Source organism: Schistocerca nitens, chromosome 5, assembly GCF_023898315.1.
Source record: "Schistocerca nitens isolate TAMUIC-IGC-003100 chromosome 5, iqSchNite1.1, whole genome shotgun sequence".
NCBI classification, from domain to species: domain Eukaryota; kingdom Metazoa; phylum Arthropoda; class Insecta; order Orthoptera; family Acrididae; genus Schistocerca; species Schistocerca nitens.
The window spans coordinates 866,453,672-866,475,944 of NC_064618.1; the positions used below are offsets into that span (position 1 = coordinate 866,453,672).

The 22,273-nt window shown below is 48.7% G+C and overlaps 1 protein-coding gene across 3 annotated transcripts in view; it reads left to right on the forward strand.

Moving 5' to 3' along the window:
- Positions 1 to 22,273, forward strand: part of LOC126259180 (cholesterol 7-desaturase nvd) — a 533,483-nt gene that overhangs the window by 329,938 nt on the left and 181,272 nt on the right. Inside the window, exon 1 of one of the 3 annotated variants that reach the window (XM_049955756.1) lies at positions 8,539 to 8,627. The exons of the other annotated variants lie outside the window; for them this stretch is intronic. The gene's annotated coding sequence lies outside the window, so the exon portion shown is untranslated. Of the gene's footprint in view, positions 1 to 8,538; positions 8,628 to 22,273 lie in introns of those variants that run through there. 3 annotated transcript variants of the gene reach the window in all.

Genomic DNA, 22,273 nt, shown 5'->3' on the forward strand with positions numbered 1-22,273 from the left:
AGATAGTGTCGGAAGTTCCATGCGGCTTTTCGCGGATGATGCTGTAGTATACAGAGAAGTTGCAGCATTAGAAAATTGTAGCGAAATGCAGGAAGATCTGCAGCGGATAGGCACTTGGTGCAGGGAGTGGCAACTGTCCCTTAACATAGACAAATGTAATGTATTGCGAATACATAGAAAGAAGGATCCTTTATTGTATGATTATATGATAGCGGAACAAACACTGGTAGCAGTTACTTCTGTAAAATATCTGGGAGTATGCGTGCGGAACGATTTGAAGTGGAATGATCATATAAAATTAATTGTTGGTAAGGCGGGTACCAGGTTGAGATTCATTGGGAGAGTGCTTAGAAAATGTAGTCCAGCGACAAAGGAGGTGGCTTACAAAAGACTCGTTCGACCTATACTTGAGTATTGCTCATCAGTGTGGGATCCGTACCAGATCGGGTTGACGGAGGAGATAGAGAAGATCCAAAGAAGAGCGGCGCGTTTCGTCACAGGGTTATTTGGTAACCGTGATAGCGTTACGGAGATGTTTAATAAACTCAAGTGGCAGACTCTGCAAGAGAGGCGCTCTGCATCGCGGTGTAGCATGCTCGCCAGGTTTCGAGAGGGTGCGTTTCTGGATGAGGTATCGAGTATATTGCTTCCCCCTACTTATACCTCCCGAGGAGATCACGAATGTAAAATTAGAGAGATTAGAGCGCGCACGGAGGCTTTCAGACAGTCGTTCTTCCCGCGAACCATATGCGACTGGAACAGGAAAGGGAGGTAATGACAGTGGCACGTAAGGGGCCTCCGCCACATACCGTTGGGTGGCTTGCGGAGTATGAATGTAGATGTAGATGTAGATGTAGAACTTTCAAACCCACCAAAAATAAACGAAAAATATACCTATTCAAAAAAAGCACATAAAAATTCGTTCGAAGCCCTGCTCAGAAACACTCTCCACTCCTTCCAAATCAACAGTGTAAGCGTAGACCTGATGTGGCTTGAATTCAAACAAATAATATCGACCGCAATTGAGAGATTATACCAAATAAATCAACAAACGACGGAGATGATCCCGGTGGTACACAAAACAGGTCCGAACACTCTTGCAGAAACAACCAAAAAAGCGTGCCAAATTTTAAGGAACGCAAAATCCCCAAGATTGGCAATCTTCTCCAGAAGCTCGAAATTTAGCGCGAACGTCAATGCGATATGCTTATAATAGTTTCCACAACGAAACTTTGTCTCGAAACCTCACAGAAAATCCACGGAGATTCTGGTCGTACGTAAAGTATACTAGCGGCAAGACACAACCAGTACCTTCTCAGCGCGATAGCAATGAAAATACAGAATTCGAATGAAGAGCAGCTGCCAACATGAGTAACTTAGAAGTAGATATTCTCAGAGTAGTGAAGCGACTTAAAGCGCTTAATAAATGCAAGTGTTCCGGTCTAGACTGTATATCAGATAGGTTCCTTACAGAGTATGCTGATGCATCAGAATAATATACAACCGCTCGCTCGACGAAAGATCCGTACCTAGATGGTTCAAATGGCTCTGAGCACTATGGGACTCAACTGCTGTGGTTATCAGTCCCCTAGAACTTAGAACTACTTAAACCTAACCTAAGGACATCACACACATCCATGCCCGAGGCAGGATTCGAACCTGCGACCGTAACAGTCGCGCGGTTCCTGACTGAGCGCCTAGAACCGCTAGACCACCGCGGCCGGAGCAACAGCAATTGTAAAAGTATTCTTGTACAGGATGGAAAGAAACCCTTGGCGATTCACTGTCGGGCAGCAGCAAGGCGACGCGTAACTGTCTACATTAGGATCTTGTAACTGGGCGTCTCACATTGTTGTGACGCTCACTAAACAGGTACAGGGATTCAGTGATGTCCGAGGTAAAGCTACAAGAGCCTTCAGTGCGGAGACAGCTTTGAGTAACACTGTGCAGTGTTGCACTTGATGTTTCTTTACGGGTGGTCAACAGCACGGTTAATAGACGCAGTAGACCAGGACTGGAAGGTATTGGTTAGCGTCGTTGATTATGAACGCTGAGGCGCTTCACGGCTGGTGCCTGTGTCTGGAAGTCCCTGGCGCTCTGAGCATGTTTGTGAGTACGAAAATGTGTCCTTTACCGAGAATTATTAGGAGGTCACGTTTGAAAACACACATTTAAGTTCTCCCGAAGATATTGTATGATATATTTATTAACATAGTGAGGGTGCCACAGTGACACACATTCGATGACTGTCTTGCAATATTAATTAATCTAATGGTTGTTTTTGATAGCAACACTGATTTCGAAGCGTGTCGTCAGATTAATACGCAGTGAATGGAAAGTCACGAAAGCAACGCAGGGAGAAACGTTGGAATAAAATCACGGAACCACACGAGTTCTGACTGACAGCTTCGTACCCGCCGTACAGACTGCAACCACCCTCGGAACCACCTTAATCTACGCGGGAGCCGAGCGTCCGTGAGAGGAAGCGAGGTGGCATGGCGAGGCCGCTGGTTCTGAACCCCGTCACGCTGTCCGTGGTTTTCCCTGCAAATACCGGGAGGGTTGTTTTGAGAGGGATGCGGCTGCTTCCCTTCCACGTAACGAGCCTGTGCTACGCCTTTAATTCCACGTCGTCGACAGGGCGTTAAACCCAGCTGGCCCTTCCTCCATCGGATTCTGAAAGAGCGTTTGTCAAGCCTCAGCGCTCCCTCGGTCGTGCATCGCGACACAGCCTTAGCTTTCCGTGTTATCCATGCACTGTGGAGCCGTTCCTTTGAAAACATCGCGACCGCATTTTTGCATCAGCTTCGACGAACCGTAGAGGGAACTCCGTGTTTAACGAAATCGTCGCCGACTGGACTGTACTCCAGTGGCGTTAACTAGGGTGAGGGACGCCGGGGCAAACTCGGAATTTCTCCAACCCCCTCGAGCCTGCTGATATATTTCGTTTAACTCGTGTTTTTATTTATGCAGACTGTAGAGGAGACTCGAAGGTACAGATTTCAGTAATTCTTATTTTGAATGATACAATTCAAAGTACGAAAGACGTTCTGCTTGCAACAATACTGCGAATCGATCTCCTCTGTTTCATTGGCAATGAATGCGAACCCGTAACAAACAAATCAACGAACGCAAAATATATTCTTTAATTATCGTTGCGTTGGTTCAGTTGGCATAATGAGAGAGACTGCATCTACAATAGTAGCCGAAAATACGAAACAAGCGTGACTCTACCACAGAGAGGTCCATCGTATGGAAATTCATCACAGCCAAATCCTAATCTTCTCATAATTGCCTTTCACACAGCTACATCCTCTCCCACTCTAGTGCCCTCTAGTCTTAATGCATCTTTCCTTCTATTCTTCTTTTCCTTCTTCTTGTTCTTCTTCTCCGACGATGGGTAGTCATAAAGTTTTAATTACCCCATCGAAAAATTAATGAGCTATTTTGTTTTGTCTGTTTGCTGGTACACACCTACAGTCCGGCTAACAGAGAAATGGCCACCCCAGAGTACCGTAGCAGGCCGGTAGAGCCGGCCGCGGTGGTTTAGCGGTTCTAGGCGCTCAGTCCGGAACCGCGGGGCTGCTACGGTCGCAGGTTCGAATCCTGCCTCGGGCATGGATGTGTGTGATGTCCTTAAGTTAGTTAGGTTTAAGTAGTTCTAAGTTCTAGGGGACTGATGACCACAGATGTTAAGTCCCATAGTGCTCAGAGCCATTTGAACCAGGCCGGTAGAGGAACCAAAACAGAATGGCGTAACCCATTCATAAGGTGGAAGAGATGAGATACACTATTTTGTTTTGGTCTCTCTAGCGGCCTGCTACGGTACTCTGTGGCGACCATTTCAATGTGTAACCGGACTATAGCCGTGTAGCACCAAACAGACAAAACAAAGTAATTTTTTGTGTAACGCTTCGTATAATAAGACGTACAGGGGATACGCAAAATAATGTGAGCAGTGGTAGTAGTAGGATGGTTGTGTTTGACGGTAAACAAAGCAGGTAAGGCACGCGTCGCGCGTTGTCAGTGCAGTTTGTTTACGAGAACTGCACACTTTGTATTTGTATTCAGAGGCCGACGAGGACGTGCAATGAAAGACCTGACAGAGTTGCAAAGAGGGCAGAATGTGGGGGCCCGATTAGCTGGAGCATCAGTAACCGAGACAGGCAATTTATTGAATGTTTCAAGAGGAACTACACTCCTGGAAATTGAAATAAGAACACCGTGAATTCATTGTCCCAGGAAGGGGAAACTTTATTGACACATTCCTGGGGTCAGATACATCACATGATCACACTGACAGAACCACAGGCACATAGACACAGGCAACAGAGCATGCAAAATGTCGGCACTAACACAGTGTATATCCACCTTTCGCAGCAATGCAGGCTGCTATTCTCCCATGGAGACGATCGTAGAGATGCTGGATGTAGTCCTGTGGAACGGCTTGCCATGCCATTTCCACCTGGCGCCTCAGTTGGACCAGCGTTCGTGCTGGACGTGCAGACCGCGTGAGACGACGCTTCATCCAGTCCCAAACATGCTCAATGGGGGACAGATCCGGAGATCTTGCTGGCCAGGGTAGCTGACTTACACCTTCTAGAGCACGTTGGGTGGCACGGGATACATGCGGACGTGCATTGTCCTGTTGGAACAGCAGGTTCCCTTGCCGGTCTAGGAATGGTAGAACGATGGGTTCGATGACGGTTTGGATGTACCGTGCACTATTCAGTGTCCCCTCGACGATCACCAGTGGTGTACGGCCAGTGTAGGAGATCGCTCCCCACACCATGATGCCGGGTGTTGGCCCTGTGTGCCTCGGTCGTATGCAGTCCTGATTGTGGCGCTCACCTGCACGGTGCCAAACACGCATACGACCATCATTGGCACCAAGGCAGAAGCGACTCTCATCGTTGAAGACGACACGTCTCCATTCGTCCCTCCATTCACGCCTGTCGCGACACCACTGGAGGCGGGCTGCACGATGTTGGGGCGTGAGCGGAAGACGGCCTAACGGTGTGCGGGACCGTAGCCCAGCTTCATGGAGACGGTTGCGAATGGTCCTCGCCGATACCCCAGGAGCAACAGTGTCCCTAATTTGCTGGGAAGTGGCGGTGCGGTCCCCTACGGCACTGCGTAGGATCCTACGGTCTTGGCGTGCATCCGTGCGTCGCTGCGGTCCGGTCCCAGGTCGACGGGCACGTGCACCTTCCGCCGACCACTGGCGACAACATCGATGTACTGTGGAGACCTGACGCCCCACGTGTTGAGCAATTCGGCGGTACGTCCACCCGGCCTCCAGCATGCCCACTATACGCCCTCGCTCAAAGTCCGTCAACTGCACATACGGTTCACGTCCACGCTGTCGCGGCATGCTACCAGTGTTAAAGACTGCGATGGAGCTCCGTATGCCACGGCAAACTGGCTGACACTGACGGCGGCGGTGCACAAATGCTGCGCAGCTAGCGCCATTCGACGGCCAACACCGCGGTTCCTGGTGTGTCCGCTGTGCCGTGCGTGTGATCATTGCTTGTACAGCCCTTTCGCAGTGTCCGGAGCAAGTATGGTGGGTCTGACACACCGGTGTCAATGTGTTCTTTTTTCCATTTCCAGGAGTGTATTTCAACAGTCAGGACAGCCTACACAAAACGTGGAAAAACATCGTCGTATAAACGTAATAGTGGGCACAAATCAAAACTAAATACAGAGATCGTCGTACGCTAACACGAATTGCGTCCAAACGACACAAAACTACCGCGGCTTAAGTGACTGCAGAGCTCAGTAGATGTCTCGGAGACCCTGTATCTATCGACAGTGTCCGCCGTGAACGCCATGAAGCGAATATTCCTGGACGAGCTGCTATACCGAATCCATTAGTGAGGACAACCAACGCAAAGAAGCTGAAAACATGGTGTCAGGACGATAAATCCTGAACTGCTGATTGGAAACAAGTCATATAGTCCGACGAGTCAATTTTTTCGTTTCTAGAATGAAATTTTCACTGTACAGAGGAGTGTGCGCTGATATGAAACTTCCTGGCAGATTAAAACTGTGTGCCGGGCCGAGACAGACTCGAACTCGGGCCCTTTCCCGAGTTCGAGTCTCGGTCCCGCACACAGTCTTAGACTGCCAGGAAGTTTCAATTTTTTCATTATTTCCAACATGTGGCTGAGTTTGCATCTAGAGAACGCCAAAAGAAGCCTACAATCCTGATTGCTTGATTCCAACGGTTAAGCATGGAGGTGGAAGTGTGGTGGTGTGGGCGGCCATACCACGGTATTCTGATGGACCCATCATTACTCTCAAAGGCCGTGTTACAGCCAACGATTATGTGAACAGTTTAGGTGATCAGGTGCACCCCGTGGTTCAAATGTTGTTCCCCAACAACGACGCCATATTTCAGGACGACAACGCACCCATCCACACAGTCGTGGTACGAGGAGCATGCCGCTGACTGCAGCGTGTCCCGTGGCCAGCGCAGTCCCCGGACTCTAACGTCACCGAACCCCTGTGGGCGGTAATTGAACGCAGTTCTATAGTTATGACGGAGCGGATTTCCACCTCCACCGTCACTACAGGAGTTAGAAGAGGTTCTGATAGCAGAGTGGCAAAACATTCCACTGGAGACTGTACAATCATTATATGCCAGCATTGCAAGAACAATCGCAGCTGTATTTCGGGCAAATGGGCGTCCAACCCACTATTAATAAACCATTCCCACGTAAGTACAGGTGTTCACGTTATGTTTCCTATCTCCTGTAGTTTTGAAGGCTCACAGAGCTGAATCGGAAGTGAAAATCGAGTGTGAAAATAGCTTGTGAGGATGCAGAGCGGTGTGAGTGAAGCTTAATTAGAGGAGGCGCGGCAGCGGCCGGGCCGGGCTTCGACGCCGGCGTGCGGGCGCGGCGCTCGGTCGGTTGGTCAGTGAAGCAAGACTCTCACTGCAGTCACTCTCGCGGCGCGGGCCGGCGCGGCAGAACGCGGAAGCTAACTGACCTACAGTGTTGCCAGGGCGCGTGTGAACTCTGAAGCCGGTCAAGGGCAAACGGGCGACGGCGGCGGCCGCCGGGCCAGCTAACTGTACCGCACCGCCGCTGCCCGCCTCCGGCCGCTGCCCCGCGTGCTCCACTTCCGCACGGGCGCCGCCTCTTGCTTTCTTTCGGCGCGGCTGCGTTCTCTGGCCGCCTTTGCGAGCCGACCGCGCTCCAGCACAGAGCGGTCCGGGAGCGCCGCACTCGCCTTGCAGAAGTCGGATCGCTCCAGTCGCTGCGCTTCCAGAGGTAGGCTGTACACCGTGGAGTGGACGGCGACGTCAACAAAGGCGGCACTGGCTTCTTGCGGAATGGTGTTGCACTGACGCGGTGTTTCCAAAATTGATCCGCTTACACGAGAGTACTTCTACACGAATGAAAATAGAAACTAGGTGTGGACTTGAGCGTAAAGGTAAAGAATTCTCAAAAGAACCATCCACTTTCACAATACTACCCGAGTATATCACCAACGGCGTTGCTGTAGTGGTAACAGTTGTTGCCATCAGTTCGGCTGCGGTGTTGGTAAGCGGGCTGCACTCGGCCCTTGTGAGGCCAACTGAGCCACTCCAGAGGGAAGTAGCGGCTCCAGCCGGGAAAGCTGACGACAGCCGGCCACACGCTCCTCCGTATCCCCTTCCGGTGACGCCTATCGGCTGAGGATGACGGTCGGTCGTTGTACCTTCCGAAGCTTGTTCGGACGGAGTACAAGCAGCAGGGTACGTCGCACGTACACACATACGATCTTGGACTACATTTTGCGGTTACATATAGGATCGAATTTTTCATGTTCCTTTCGATAATCGTCAGTATGCCCTCCACTGGACCCATGACACACGAAAAGTGTTCAGGCAGTGGACAGTGTTCTCTCGGGCATTCAGCCAGGATAATTTAGGTTAAGTGGTGTGTAAGCTTAGGGGCTCATGACCTTAGCAGTTAAGTTCTATAAGATTTCACACACATTTGAACATTTTTTTTATGCAACCAGGAGGGAGATTTCAATTTAAGTGAGTCTTGGTATCTGGCTCTCAATTTATTAAGATCGCACCGGTCACATCATCCAGCCCAACTGGAAAACGCTGAGAAAATGTGCGTTTCACGAAATAACACTGCGGGCTGCAAACGACGAAAATAAAGAATATAAAAAGTCCTCGGCTGTAAACAGCGTCGTGGCAGCAACAGCAGCCCACAGCGTGGCTGGACTGCAGCCAGCGGGCCCGCGACACCCGGAAGTGGACGGCTGGGTCGGCCGTCGAGGTGTCCTGCGGAGAAACTGAACCGACAACTCGACTGACCAGCGTACAAGTACACGGTCAGCCAGTCGCGCCTGACAGATCGCGTACAGTCTCGTCCCGCGGTGCTACTTCTGTGAGCGTCGCTGTTATGTGGCGACGCAGTTCGCCCGAAGTTGTTGCAAAGGAAGACGCGTAGCCGGAGTCTGCCGTAAACCCCCCACATACCGTGAATTCAGCCGACCTTCAAGGCCAGTGGTGCAATGCGAGGTCCGTGCGGCCTTTAAGGTCGGAGCCGCAGAGCCGTGTTGTCAAGCAAAATAAGGCTACACAGTTGTAACGGAACTGCACCTGTTCAGACAGAAAGGTAAACCGCCCTCTGTTCAGTTATCAACGCCACCTCCACTCCGATACCTAATTGAGGAGCGAGCCAGTGGACTAGGTTCATGGGCCCACCAGCCACACGAATCGCCGATTTACAGCTGGTACCAGTGTATGCGGTATGCGGTACGTTTGGAGGCCCAACTTTCTGTGCTCGTTCAAGTAGGGGTCGTAGTTTTGTGAAGTGGGTCAATCCTGTGAGTGGGCGAACAACTGCGAGAGGGATCACAAAGCGCTACGACTTCACTATTTTATCTGTTTCAGTGATTGTAGCGCCTCGGCTTATGAATTAGTCTGCCGGCCGCGGTGGTCTAGCGGTTCTGGCGCTGCAGTCCGGAACCGCGGGACTGCTACGGTCGCAGGTTCGAATCCTGCCTCGGGCATGGATGTGTGTGATGTCCTTAGGTTAGTTAGGTTTAAGTAGTTCTAAGTTCTAGGGGACTTGATGACCTAAGATGTTGAGTCCCATAGTGCTCAGAGCCATTTGAACCATTTTTTGAATTAGTCTAATTCTTTGGCAGGATGGCCTCCTTTGCCAGAAATGGCGTTTACACTATCTGTAAATTGCGAGACGTTATCTTATATATGTTCGTATTTTAGCTGTTTAGTGTTGGCTGATCAGTCCGTCACTTGTCTAAGCAGCGCAGAAAAAATCGGTGCTTGCATTGCTTTGTGTACCAGGCGAAGAATCATTACTCCGGAAAGTTGATTCGTATGTTGCCTGTCTCGCCTCCCTCTGTTAAGCTTACAGCAGCAGGACTGCTGTTAAGTGCTGCCAGCGAGCGCGCTTGCTCACTGGTTAGCCGGCAGAGCAGCTGTAGTACACAATAACGAAATGTGGTACCCTATTTACTCACGGTATACACCCGGCTGAAGAAGAAACGCTGGAGCTTAACGTCCCGTCGACGTCCAGGTGACCAGAAACGGAACACAAACCGCGAAGGGCGGAGGAAATCAGCGATGGCCGTGTGGAGCGGACAGTTCCAGCTTTGGGCTGAAGTGAATTACCAAAGTCGAGTATAGGCTAATCAGGATGGTCGGATAAGGAGTGGAGCCCATTATTCCCCGATACGATTGCAGTTTCTTGAGTCCTTTGGTCGGGCGCCAGGAGATGGTTGCTCATGCTGCTTTCGACGGTACGTCGAGCACGCATAACGACGTCAGATGACTCGTTCGTTTCGAATTTCCGCCTCGAGCCTTCTTTTCTTCGCACGTAACGTAGAAACAATTGTAGCAGTATAACCCGTAATTTATAAATACTTCTTCTGTTAATACGTAGGGTATTATGATGTTGTTCGATAAAACACATTTTCCATTGTATAATGTATGACAGGTACAAATGTTCACAATAAAACACCGTTACAAACTGTCGGTAGTGTTTGATCGCAACAGAATTGTGCACATTGTTACATTATCGTTGTCGTGAGGCTCGGCCCCTTTCTAGACAATACTCGACGTGTTTAGCACACTTTTATCCTAAAAGAAAAGGACGGCGCGAACGTGCAGGAAGCGAACATCCCATTGGGGACTGTTACACTCGGCATTGCCAAGTATCGGCTCTCCAACAGAGACCCGCAAAGACTACGCTATAAAATCTGTACCATAATACTAGTAATGTCGTTACAGTGACAAATAAGGACAGTGAACTAAGTCAAATCTCTCTTTATCCGTAGAGTTTAATAAGTGCTGTTAGCACGAGGTAAAATCTTTTTCGTTATTTCATCTCATACGTCTATTTGCTTTGATTTATTCCTCTTATCGATGGCGTGCGGTGATATCCGTCTCCTTGTTGGGTATATGAATATGACTCCTTGGAGTATGTTCCATTCTACCCTAACGATTCATCCGTTTTCTTCTATAGTTCTGTATCGATCGCTTAAGCTTTCTGTCCGTAATAAAGGGGTAAATTTGTGTGTGACGATGTACAGAAATATTTTGAACGGGTTTGTCACAGAAGCAGAAGCGATTCACTGTAAAGACTGCAAATGATGTCACGTGAAGGATTTATATTGCACTTCGGTTAGCGCGTGTCTCGAGGAGTGTGCCCTGCCTGTCCTTGACCTCTTCAGCTGACGACACGACATTCCACACTGTACGCTGGAGGGAGGTGACTGAATGAATGTTGTGAAATGCGCGGCAACGGAGTGTGGCCAGCGCGTGTTTACGGCGGCGGCGAGTCGCCCGCTGCCTCGAAATGGGGTTTGGCGGCGTCCGGGCGTCCGCTCCGCTGCCGGGGTCACACCGGCCGGCGAGCTAACGGTCCCCTCACAGCCCTCGCCGCTGCCAGCTCATTGCTCAATGCGCTGCAGTGTCTCCGGGAGGATTCACCGCGCCGCAGGTACGTCGACGCCCTTCTCTGTACTCTCGCCTCTCGCCTCAGCCGCCGTTTCGCGCTGTTCAAAACGGTACGTCTTCGGCATACCCGTGTGATAGTCTTCACCGCAGTATTGTCATTATGCCTTTTTGTAATAGAAGATAAAGAACACGTAACTGACAATGTAGCAGGTAGTGCATAAAAGTAAATATCTGATACAGGCCGATGTACTCGTAGATGGCCATAGAAAGCTTCTAGAAGTTAAAACAGAATTCATCGATACTTTTTTAGCTAATAAGCTGTCAAGGGAGTAGATCTAATGTAACAGAACATCAGTCTTCAATATCATAGCTAAATATCATTATTTCACTTCATCTAGACGAATCATTTGTCGTTTGATAACATAGTCCCTAGGTACGTACGTATTTCAGAACGCTATTTTATACTCTGGGTGTTCTGAAATGGCGATACCGTCGCTAATGTCTAGCAAGTACTTTGATCCAGTCTATGGAGACTAGATTTCGGAGAAATATTACTGAACGTATGACGTCACAAATTTACACGTAACATCCCGCGGTGTTTCTAAATTAGTTTTGGAAGACAGGTAAAGGCCGCAGCCTTCAGATATCGGGTTTTCGGGCATAAGGAAAACCAGGAAAAATGCAATAAAAATGAACATGAAAATACGTAGTATGTTAAATAATAGAGAACAAAGTCGGCCAAGTTTAACGTCTCGTCTAGGCTATGTCCCTTTGCAATGAATTTCGATATCGATGTTCAGAGCCGTTCTTACAGTCCATCAAGCAGAAAAAGAAAAACGAATCTTCAGCATTGCACAGGTTGTACGTCTTGACATTAAAGCATATTAATAAATTTATCAGATGTATGCGTAGCGGGCTGTGGCATCCTCGGGTAAAAGAGGTCGAAGTTAAATGAGCCGGCTTCTCGGGGACTGCGTGTTCCCCCGCGACGTACCTGCGGCAGCCTGCTTCATTCCGGCGCACGTGACGCGGCTGTCCCAGTTGCGAGCTCTGATGGGGCTCGCCGCCGCCTGCCGCCGACTTTTCCTCGCCGCCGAACGCGACGAGAGTGGAAAGGGAAAGCCCTCGGAAAAGTGAGTGCGGTAACGTTCGCCGGCCGCGGCTCGCGCTCTGCGCAAGGCCAAACACGGCCGCCTCGCCCGCCGGCGGAGGAGTCGCCGCGCAAGTCGCAACGGCCGCTCGTCACTCTCGCTGATTCACCGTCGGCCAGAAATGTAACAGCAGACAATACGGAACAGAATATGAGTTTGCTAATGAGGCGGTGACCGTCACGAATATAATAAATACACGCTGCGAGTCTGGAACCACATCTCAGTACGTACTAGTCTTTTATGATATGAAAATCTGTGACTAGTATGTAATCTGATCAGTCTAGCCGGTTTAAGCATTCTTTCCGTAAATCACTTCAGACGAAACCGCACAACAAGCCGTACAACCAACCGTCCTGGTACACAAATCAGGCTGATCAGAACTACGTAAGTAATTACCTTGCTGGGGTTGGAAGCTCCTGTTGACGTAATTTTTCCGCGTTTGCTATACTAATTTTGCTTTTTCAACTCCACTTTATGCAAGGCACAAGGTATTTCTTTTATTCTATTGACCCAAACATGTTTCGACACTTACGTGACCTCTTCTGGGCGTCTCCATTTTAAAGAAAGTTCGCGGTTGTTTTTCTGTTTTTGAACATTTTTGGAAGACGACTATCAACAGCCGTCAAGTAATGTATAAAATGTATGTGTAACCATCAGCCGCTTTTATTTCAGACCCAAAAATCGACCTATTTCGGTCACGAACCATCTTCACAGATAACGGTTAAGATGGTTTAAGTCGCAATGTTGTTGTTGTTGTTGTGGTCTTCAGTCCTGAGACTGGTTTGATGCAGCTCTCCATGCTATTCTATCCTGTGCAAGCTTCTTCATCTCCCAGTACCTACTGCAACCTACATCCATCTGAATCTGCTTAGTGTATTCATCTCTTGGTCTCCCTCTACGATTTTGACCCTCCACGCTGCCCTCCAGTACTAAACTGGTGATCCCTTGATGCCTCAAAACATGTCCTACGAACCGGTCCCTTCTTTTCGTCAAGTTGTGCCACAAACTCCTCTTCTCCCCAATTCTATTCAATACCTCCTCATTAGTTATGTGATCTACCCATCTAATCTTCAGCATTCTTCTGTAGCACCACATTTCGAAAGCTTCTATTCTCTTCTTGTCCAAACTATTTATCGTCCATGTTCACTTCCATACATGGCCACACTCCACACAAATACTTTCAGAAACCCTGATACTGAAATCTATATTCGATATTAGCAAATTTCTCTTCTTCAGAAATGCTTTCCTTGCCATTGCCAGTCTACATTTTATATCCTCCCTACTTCGAGCATCATCAGTTATTTTGCTCCCCAAATAGCAAAACTCCTTTACTACTTTAAGTGTCTCATTTCCTAATGTAATTCCCTCAGCATCACCCGATTTAATTTGATTACATTCCATTATCCTCGTTTTGCTTTTGTTGATGTTCATCTTATATCCTCCTTTCAAGACACTGTCCATTCCGTTCAACTGCTCTTCCAAGTCCTTTGCTGTCTCTGACAGAATTACAATGTCATCGGCGAACCGCAAAGTTTTTATTTCTTCTCCATGAATTTTAATACCTACTCCGAATTTTTCTTTTGTTTCCTTTACTGCTTGCTCAATATACAGATTGAATAACATCGGGGAGAAGCTACAAGTCGCAATGTTACATTTCTCATTACTTAAATACTGTGTAGCGAATGTCATGAATATGAATATACAGAAACAGAAGTTTTAGGAACAAACATGCCAATACCAAGGCTACATAGAGCAGTACTGCCCTGTGTACACTTGTTATCAGTATGTTTGCTCCTAAAACTCCTGTGTCGCATATTGCGTGACATGCTGTACACAGTATTTAAGTAATGACAAATGTAACGTTAGGGGCTTAAACCATTTTAATCCTTATCCGTGATGATGGCCCATGACTGAAACCTGTCGCTATTCGGGTTTGAAATAAAAGCGGCTGATGGTCCACATGCATTTTATATATTTCTGTTTTTGGTTTGAAAACTACAACATACTCGGTTGTTACTTGGTTTCTGTTGCTCTCCTGAGACTACCTCAGCGGCGACAGTGAACTGCACAGGCAGGCCTTCCTATTATAACCTCTTACGTCTTAACAACATATCAACCGCAAATAGTCGAAAGAATTTGCTTAGCCCCAGAACACAAAAGAGGGGAAATGCTGCTACTCCCCATTTTATTCAAAGGCAGTGACAATTTATAACTTACACATTAGTTAATTACAATTATTAGACCTCCAACGCCATGTTACATACTAAATTATGTAGCAAATGCCCTGTCTTATCCTCTGCTGTAATCGTAAATTTTACGAGAATCTAATAATGTAGGGTTAAAAAATCATTAATTTTGAATAGTACTGATGTACGTTCTGTACCCTGTTACACATCTCTGGTTTTTTGTGCAGTTTTAATTGCTAAATACTCTGAAAGTACGAAACAGATGAAGCGCTTTTTAACTTGTGGCATCCAGAGTTCAAAGATAGACAAAGTAGAATGGAAAACTAAGAAGCATTTTTTTGTTTTAGAGTGTGGTCACATTCTCTATTCCGGCTTGCTGAAAAGCTGCCTGCATGTTTCCAAACGTAGAGGCGGATGGCTGTAGTTGTGATTGTGGGCATGAAGACCCCCGCAGCATTTTCCGCCTCCCATCAACACACAATTAATAGCATGCACTGTGCTCCTTGCTCACCCCTCCCCCCACCCCCACCCCCACCATAGTCGAAGCAAGTTTATTAAAAAAAAGAGTCGAAGGAACACACCAATTCTGAAGCCATGTTTACAGACATACTACAGAGTACAGAGACGCCAGCGCTCCAAGCGGTTGCATTTCACATTGTAGCCAACAGAAGAAGAACGACTTTTATGATCAAGTCTACGGCGAGGCTCTAGATTTGATCAATTACACGATCAAATTTCTTTGACATAATTGTTTGACATATCAGCTTTGACAAACAAATAGGATAGTGTAATGACGGCCTTACTGTTGATGTTGGTGTCGCACGGGTTATCTTCGCATTTGGATCCCATACGAGCGAGTACGAATTCCTGGCATCATGTCACAAATCTAGACAACGTGCGTTTTCAGTTCTTCAGTGAGAATGGAGTGCATTTCTGACATGACGGCGTGTAGAAACATCCATAGGTTTGATGTCACGTGATCTTGGAGAGAAGGGAACGAATCCTCCTCGACTTGTCCATCTTGGGCCAAATTTGCGCGCCAGACATGGTCTATCATCGACAGCATAAGGGGCCAGTGTCCCGATCATGCTTATACAACATCCCCCAACAATGAAACAAGGATGAATGTAGAGTGGGATTTCATGGAAAAGCATTTCAAATACGCCTGTGTTAGGTAAAGGTAAAGTTCCGCGTAGATCCCGACAGGTCGCCATGTCGTTCTCTAGTGATGGTGCACACCTCTCTTCTGGTCCCTTGATCTTGGTGCCGCCACTAATCGGTCGAGCAGCTCTCCAGCTGGCCTCGCGAGGCGTAGTGCCTCCCACTAGGAAAACCACTGGCAGTGCCGGGAATCGAACCCGTTTTTCTCGGATGGCAGTCAGCCGCGCTGGTCACTCGGTTACGGAGGCGAATACGGTGTATTAAGTAGTGCGATATTTCACAGGGAAATAAGTAGTGGTTCGTAACCAGACGTTGACAATTATTCCGCTAAAAGCTCGTCTGCAGACCAATGTTTAACGGGACGTTTTCCCTTGTGCTATCATATATTCCCAACCAAGTCAGTTCCCGCTGTTAAGTATGATACGACCAAGCCTGTGCAGTGGGTGCAGAGCTGGCTCTACGCAGCAGGTGAAATTACATACAACGCAAAAAAGGTCTTAATCTACTTGTGTAGAAGGCGCAGTTTAATTTATACTGCCCCTCATCGAGGAAACTTTCTGTTTCGAAATACTTGGTGGCTCTGCATTTAACAGTAACAGACTCCAATTGGACAAAAATGTGGCTGAAATTCGGCCGAGGGTCTTTCAGGAGACTCATTCCAACCCTCCCCTGGACTGGTTATCTAGGGAAACCGCGGGGAATCTAGTTCTAGATGGTAACTTGGGTTCTACTTTACAAACTTCACAGAAAATGTCTTGCGTAGCTTACATGTTTAGAGCGTCTGTGAGAAAGGAATCAGTGGATAAAAAGTTCGTTCACACGTTAGTTGGCATTACATTTAGAATATGCAACAGGCCTACTAAAGACACTGTATACATTACGCTTGTCCTTACTCCGCTGTAATATTGCTGTGCTATATGAGATGCATATACGGCTGGCCATCGAAAGTCCAAAGAAGGGCAACTCGTTTTATCGCGAAATAGGGGTGTATGTGTCACGGATATGATAAGCGAACTGGGTTCAAATGGTTCAAATGGCTCTGAGCACTATGGGACTTAACATCTATGGTCATCAGTCCCCTACAACTCAGAACTACTTAAACCTAACTAACCTAAGGACATCACACAACACCCAGTCATGACGAGGCAGAGAAAATCCCTGACCCCGCCGGGAATTGAACCCGGGAACCCGGGCGCGGGAAGCGAGAGCGCTACCGCACGACCACGAGCTGCGGACAGCGAACTGGGGTGACAGTCATTAAAACAAAGGCTTTTTTCGTTGGGGACAGATCATTTCGCGAAATTCCAACCACCAACTTCCTCCTCTGAATGTAAAAATATTTCGTTGGCGCCAACCTACATAGAGACAAACGATTTGCACAATAAAATAAGAGAAATCAGAGCTCGTAAAGAAAGATTTAAGTGTCCATTATTCGTACGTGCTCTTAGAGGGTGGATAGGAAGAGAAAGAGTCTGAAGGCATCCTCGTGCGAAACTCAACTTGCCTTTTTTTCTCACGATATATTGAGAACTGTGGATGAAGGGCAACAGGCAGATTCCATATTCCAATATTTCCCGAAAGCATTTGACATGGTGCACCAATGCAGACTGTTAACGAAGGTCCGAGTACGTTCACAGATATGTGAATGGCTCGAAGACTTCTTAAGTAATAGAACCCAGCATGCAGTCCTCAACCGCGAATGTTCATCAGACACATGGGTCTCGTCACGTGTGCCCGAGGGAAGTGCGATAGGACCGTTGTTGTTGTCCTCTGTATACATAAATGATTTGACTGACAGACTGGGCAGCAATCTGCGGTTGCTTGCTGATGATGCCGTGGTGTCGGGTAAGGCGTGGAAGCTGACTGAGTGTAGGAAGATAGAAGAGTTGGTGTGACGAATGGCATCTAGCCATAAATGTCCAAAAATGTAAGTTAATGGGGATGAGTGGGAAGAACAAACCTGCAATGTTCGGATACAGTATTACTAGTGTGCAGCTTGACGCAGTCACGTCTTTTAAATATCTGGGCGTAACTTCGCAAAGCGATACGAGACGGACCGAGCGTGTGAGAACTGTGTTAGTGAAGGCGACTTCGGTTTATTGGGAGAATTTTAGGAGAGAGGGGTTCACCTGTAAAGGAGACTGCATTTAGGACCAGGCATGACTGAAGGAAGACATCGAACCAATTCAGAGGCGAGCTACTAGATCTGTTACCCGTAGATTCGAGCAACACGTGTTACGCAGATGCTTCAGGAATTCAGTTCGGAATCCCTGCAAGGAAGGCGGCGTTCTTTTCGGGAAACACATTGAGAAACTGTAGAGAACCGACATTTGCAGATGACTGCCGAACGATTCTGTTCCCGCGAACATACATCGCGCGTAAGAACCACGAAGATAAGATACGAGAAATTAGGGCTGATACGGAGGCGCCGCGCGGGATTAGCCGAACGGTCAGGGGCGTTGCAGTCGTGGGCTGTGCAGCTGGTCCCGGCGGAGGTTCGAGTCCTCCCTCGGGCATGGGTGTGTGTGTTTGTTCTTAGGATAATTTAGGTTAAGCAGTGAGTAAGCTTAGGGACTGATGATCTTAGCAGATAAGTCCCATAAGATTTGACACACATTTGAACATTTGATACGGAGGAGTACAGAAAGTCGTTTTTCCCTCGCTCTATTTGCGAGTGGAACAGGGGGGGGGGGGGGGGGGGGGGGAATGGCAAGTAGTGGTACAGGGTACGCTCTGGCAGGCACCTCACGATGGCTTGTAGATGTAGAAGGTGGTTGGAAGAACGGTCTGCCACGCACATGTGTGGTATGCAGAGTGGTCGTGCAGATGCAGACGTAGCACTTCAAACAGTAGACGCTGGCTCGTGACTACTTGAGATCGCAGTGTACCCCGCGTCGCGCACCCTGGCCGGCTCCCTAGGCTAGGAAGCTGGCAGTGCGGCCGCGCCGCCGCGCCCCCTGCTGTGCTGCGCGGAGCTGTCTCCACGGAGTCCCTGGCCGCTGTCGGACGTCGTTATCGTACAAACCGTTTACCTGCTGGCGACTGCACCTCGAAGTGGGATGGGCAATTGTGACGGAACTGCTACGTCGACAGGCGAGTCCGGGGACGGTTCGTTTCTGTCAGCTCGCAATACTCGTGCTTGTCGGAGAAGGTGTGTGTCTGATTTCGCCGGTTTCTTGAGAAATAAGGGGAAAAAACGAGACTGCCAGCGGAAAGGCGCAGCACACGAGGCGGTCGAGGCGGATTCCTCGTCAGCGCCCCTATAGAAACTGGTCCAGTGTGCGAGGCCGGCCGACAAGAAACAAAATGGACTGAGGAGCAGCGTTCGCCGGACCCGGAACTCGGCTGGGCTACTTCGCGGTCAGCGAGCTCGCTGTCCGGAGGGCACGGACACGTGCCACGTTAGCTATTCACTCGTCACCCGTGCTAGCCACCGAGCTTCCAATTACTTTCCTGCAGGTTCTGTTGCTCTCGTTACAGAAGCGATAAAATATTTCCTGCGCTTCACTGCTAGTGTCTCAAGTACACTGAGGGGAGGAAAAAAGAAACGCCACACGTAAAACGAGTGGTCCATTCACATTTTCCGCCAGTCGCATAAGAATGGGGCCGCTATGAGGATGCAAATCACGTTTGCTTTAACTACACGCTTTAACGATCGTGCACTTTGGTCCGCTTTTAGATTGGACGTGCTGAGTAGACGTTAGTCAAGAATGCATTTAGGCGACAAAGTCGTCATTAGAAACACCTAAGTGTGAACGAAGTCGTGTGATTGGGCTACGAGAAGGTAGAAGTTCTGCTATACTGCAGAAAATCTTGGCACGAATGTAGCCACTGTACGTGACTGTTGGCAGCGATGGTCACCAGGCCTTCACAAGAAGCCCTGGCTCCGGATGGTCTCAAGGTACTGCCGACAGCGAAGACCATTTTGTTCGCCATATGTATGTGGCCTCTCGTACTGCAACTGCAGCAGCAATTAGAGGAGCCATTGTCACCACTGTGACACGACGAACTGCTGCAAAGACAGCTCCGAGGCAGACGCCCCTGCGGCCTGCATTCCACTGACCCCAGACCGTGGGCAGCCAAGAGAGAGCTCATTGGAGGGCAGGGTGGAGGTCTGTTGTGTTTTCTGATAAAAACTGGTTCTGCCTCAGTGTTGGTTGGGAGGGTCTGCAACCAACCTGTTTGCGTGCCAGGTGATCTGCTCTGGGCTGCGTTTTCGTATGTTATCAGGAGGACTCTCTTGGTTATCCCACGCAACTGACTGCAAATCTGTACGTGAGTCTCGTGGTACAGCGTGTTGTGCTGCCACTCACGAGCAGCACTCTAGGGAGTGGTTTCCAACTGGATAACGCTCGTCCACTTTCCGCTGTTGTAACCCAACACCCTCTATACAGTGTCCACATGTTGCCTCGGCTTTCTCCGTCACCAAATCCGTCTCCAATGGAGCACATATAGCACTTCATCGGACGACAACTCCAGCGTCGTCCGCAAACAACACTAACCGTCCGTGTGTTGACCGACCAACCGCAACGGGCGTGGATCTCCATCCCACAAACTAACACTCGGCACGTTTACAACACAACGAATGCACGTTTGCTAGCTTGCATTCAACATTCTGTGGGCTACACCAGTTATTAATGTACGACAATTTCACTTTTGAAATGGCTTACCTCGTGCTTACCTTAACCTGTGACCTTGCAACGCTAATCACTTACACATGTTAGCTAGACAAAGCTATTTCCGAAATTTCACTACTCTGCATTAATTATTTTTTGATGTTGCGACTTTTTTGAGTGTAAGTTCCCCGATCATAATGTTATGCGAATTTCTTTTCCTTTTTTTGGTACATCCCTCTTACGACAGGTATCGACTTCCTTGTGTCCCGCTCTTCCGACACTTCTGACATTAGTCTTGTGGGACAAGACACAGGACTACGGCGTTTAAAATGGTGAATCCTCTTTTCTTTCCCCGTTTTATGTCGTTGACATCTGCACATTGATCCACCTCTCAGATATGATTTCCCATTTCAGGGGCATGAGAATGCCCCACCTTGCTCCCGCTGAATTGTCCTTGCTGGGACTTGGGCGGAAGAGACCACATTATAGCGCGAGACACGACGATAGCGGTTTGTACAACGTGTCTCCAGACGCTGCCTCCTCTCTACCACGGGCAGGTGACGTTAGGATTCTCTCTTCTTCGAATCTAACATTTTCTATGCCCTCCAGTCCTCTCAGAGAGGCTCTGCGAATTCCGTGTGATTATATACGGTATTATACACACATCAAAAACGTTTTACATCACCCCGGTTCCCAGAACTCTGAAGATAGACGTTGACTGTGGATATTGTAACACAGACACAGTCCCTTTGACAGTTCAGAGATGTCACTAAACCCGCCCAAAGATGTAAACAACCATGTATGGGCAGCGACTGTTAGACGATGGCGTCCGACAGCCGATCAATTCCAGTCATTCGACCAGGAAGGAGGTACACGGCTCATGTTGTCTGTAGTTAAACCATGCCTAGACGGTCAATACCGCAGTTCGATCGCGTCCGCATTGTTACTTAGTGCCACGAAGGCTCTCAACAAGTGAAGTGTTCTGGAGTCTCGGAGTGAACCAAAGCGATGTTGTTCGGACGTGGAGGAGATACAGAGAGACATGAACAGTCGATGACAAGCCTCGCTCAGGCCTCCCAAGGAGTGGATGACCGCTACCTACGGATTATGCCTCGGAGGAACTCCGTCAGCAACGCCACCATGTTGAATAATGCTCTTCGTGCAGCCACAGGACGTCGTGTTACCACTCAAACTGTGCGCAATAGTCTGGATGACGCCCAGCTTCACTCCCGACGTCCATGGCGAGGTCCATCTTTGCAACCACGACACCATGCAGCGCGGTACAGATGGGCCCATGCCGAATGGACTGCTCAGGATTGGCTGGTTCAAATGGCTCTGAGCACTATGGGACTTAACATCTTAGGTCATCAGTCCCCTAGAACTTAGAACTAGTTAAACCTAACTAACCTAAGGACATCACACACATCCATGCCCGAGGCAGGATTCGAACCTGCGACCGTAGCAGTCGCGCGGTTCCGGACTGCGCGCCTAGAACCGCGAGACCACCGCGGCCGGCTGCTCAGGATTGGCATCACGTTCTCTTCAGCGATACCTTTAACTAGACAATCGCCGGAGACGTGTTTGGAGGCAACCCGGTCAGGCTGAACACCTTAGACACACTGTCCAGCGAGTGCAGCAAGGTGGAGGTTCCCTGCTGACATTATGTGGGGCCGACGTACTCCGCTGGTGGTCATGGAAGGCACCGTAACGGCTGTACGATACATGAATGCCATCCTACGATCGATAGTGCAACCACATCGGCACCATATTGGCGAGGCATTGGTCTTCATGGACGACAATTCGCGCCCCCCCCCTCCCCCTGCACATCTTTTGAATGACTTCCTTCAGGTTAACGACATCGCTCGACTAAAGTGGCCAGAATATTCTCCAGACATGAATCCTATCGAACACGCCTGGGATAGATTGAAAATGACTATTTATGGACGAGGTGACACACCAACCACTCTGAGGGATCTACGCCGAATCGCCGTTGAGGAGTGTGACAATCTGGAACAACAGTGCTTTGCTGTCACGACGAATACGGGCATGCATCAATGGAACAGGACGTGCTACTGCGTATTAGAGGTACCGGTGTGTACAGCAATCTGGACCACCACCTCTGAAGGTCTCGCTGTTTGGTGGTACAACATGCAATGTGTGGTTTTCATGGGCAATAAAAAGGGCGGAAATGATGTTTATCTATACTCCAATTTTCTGTACGGG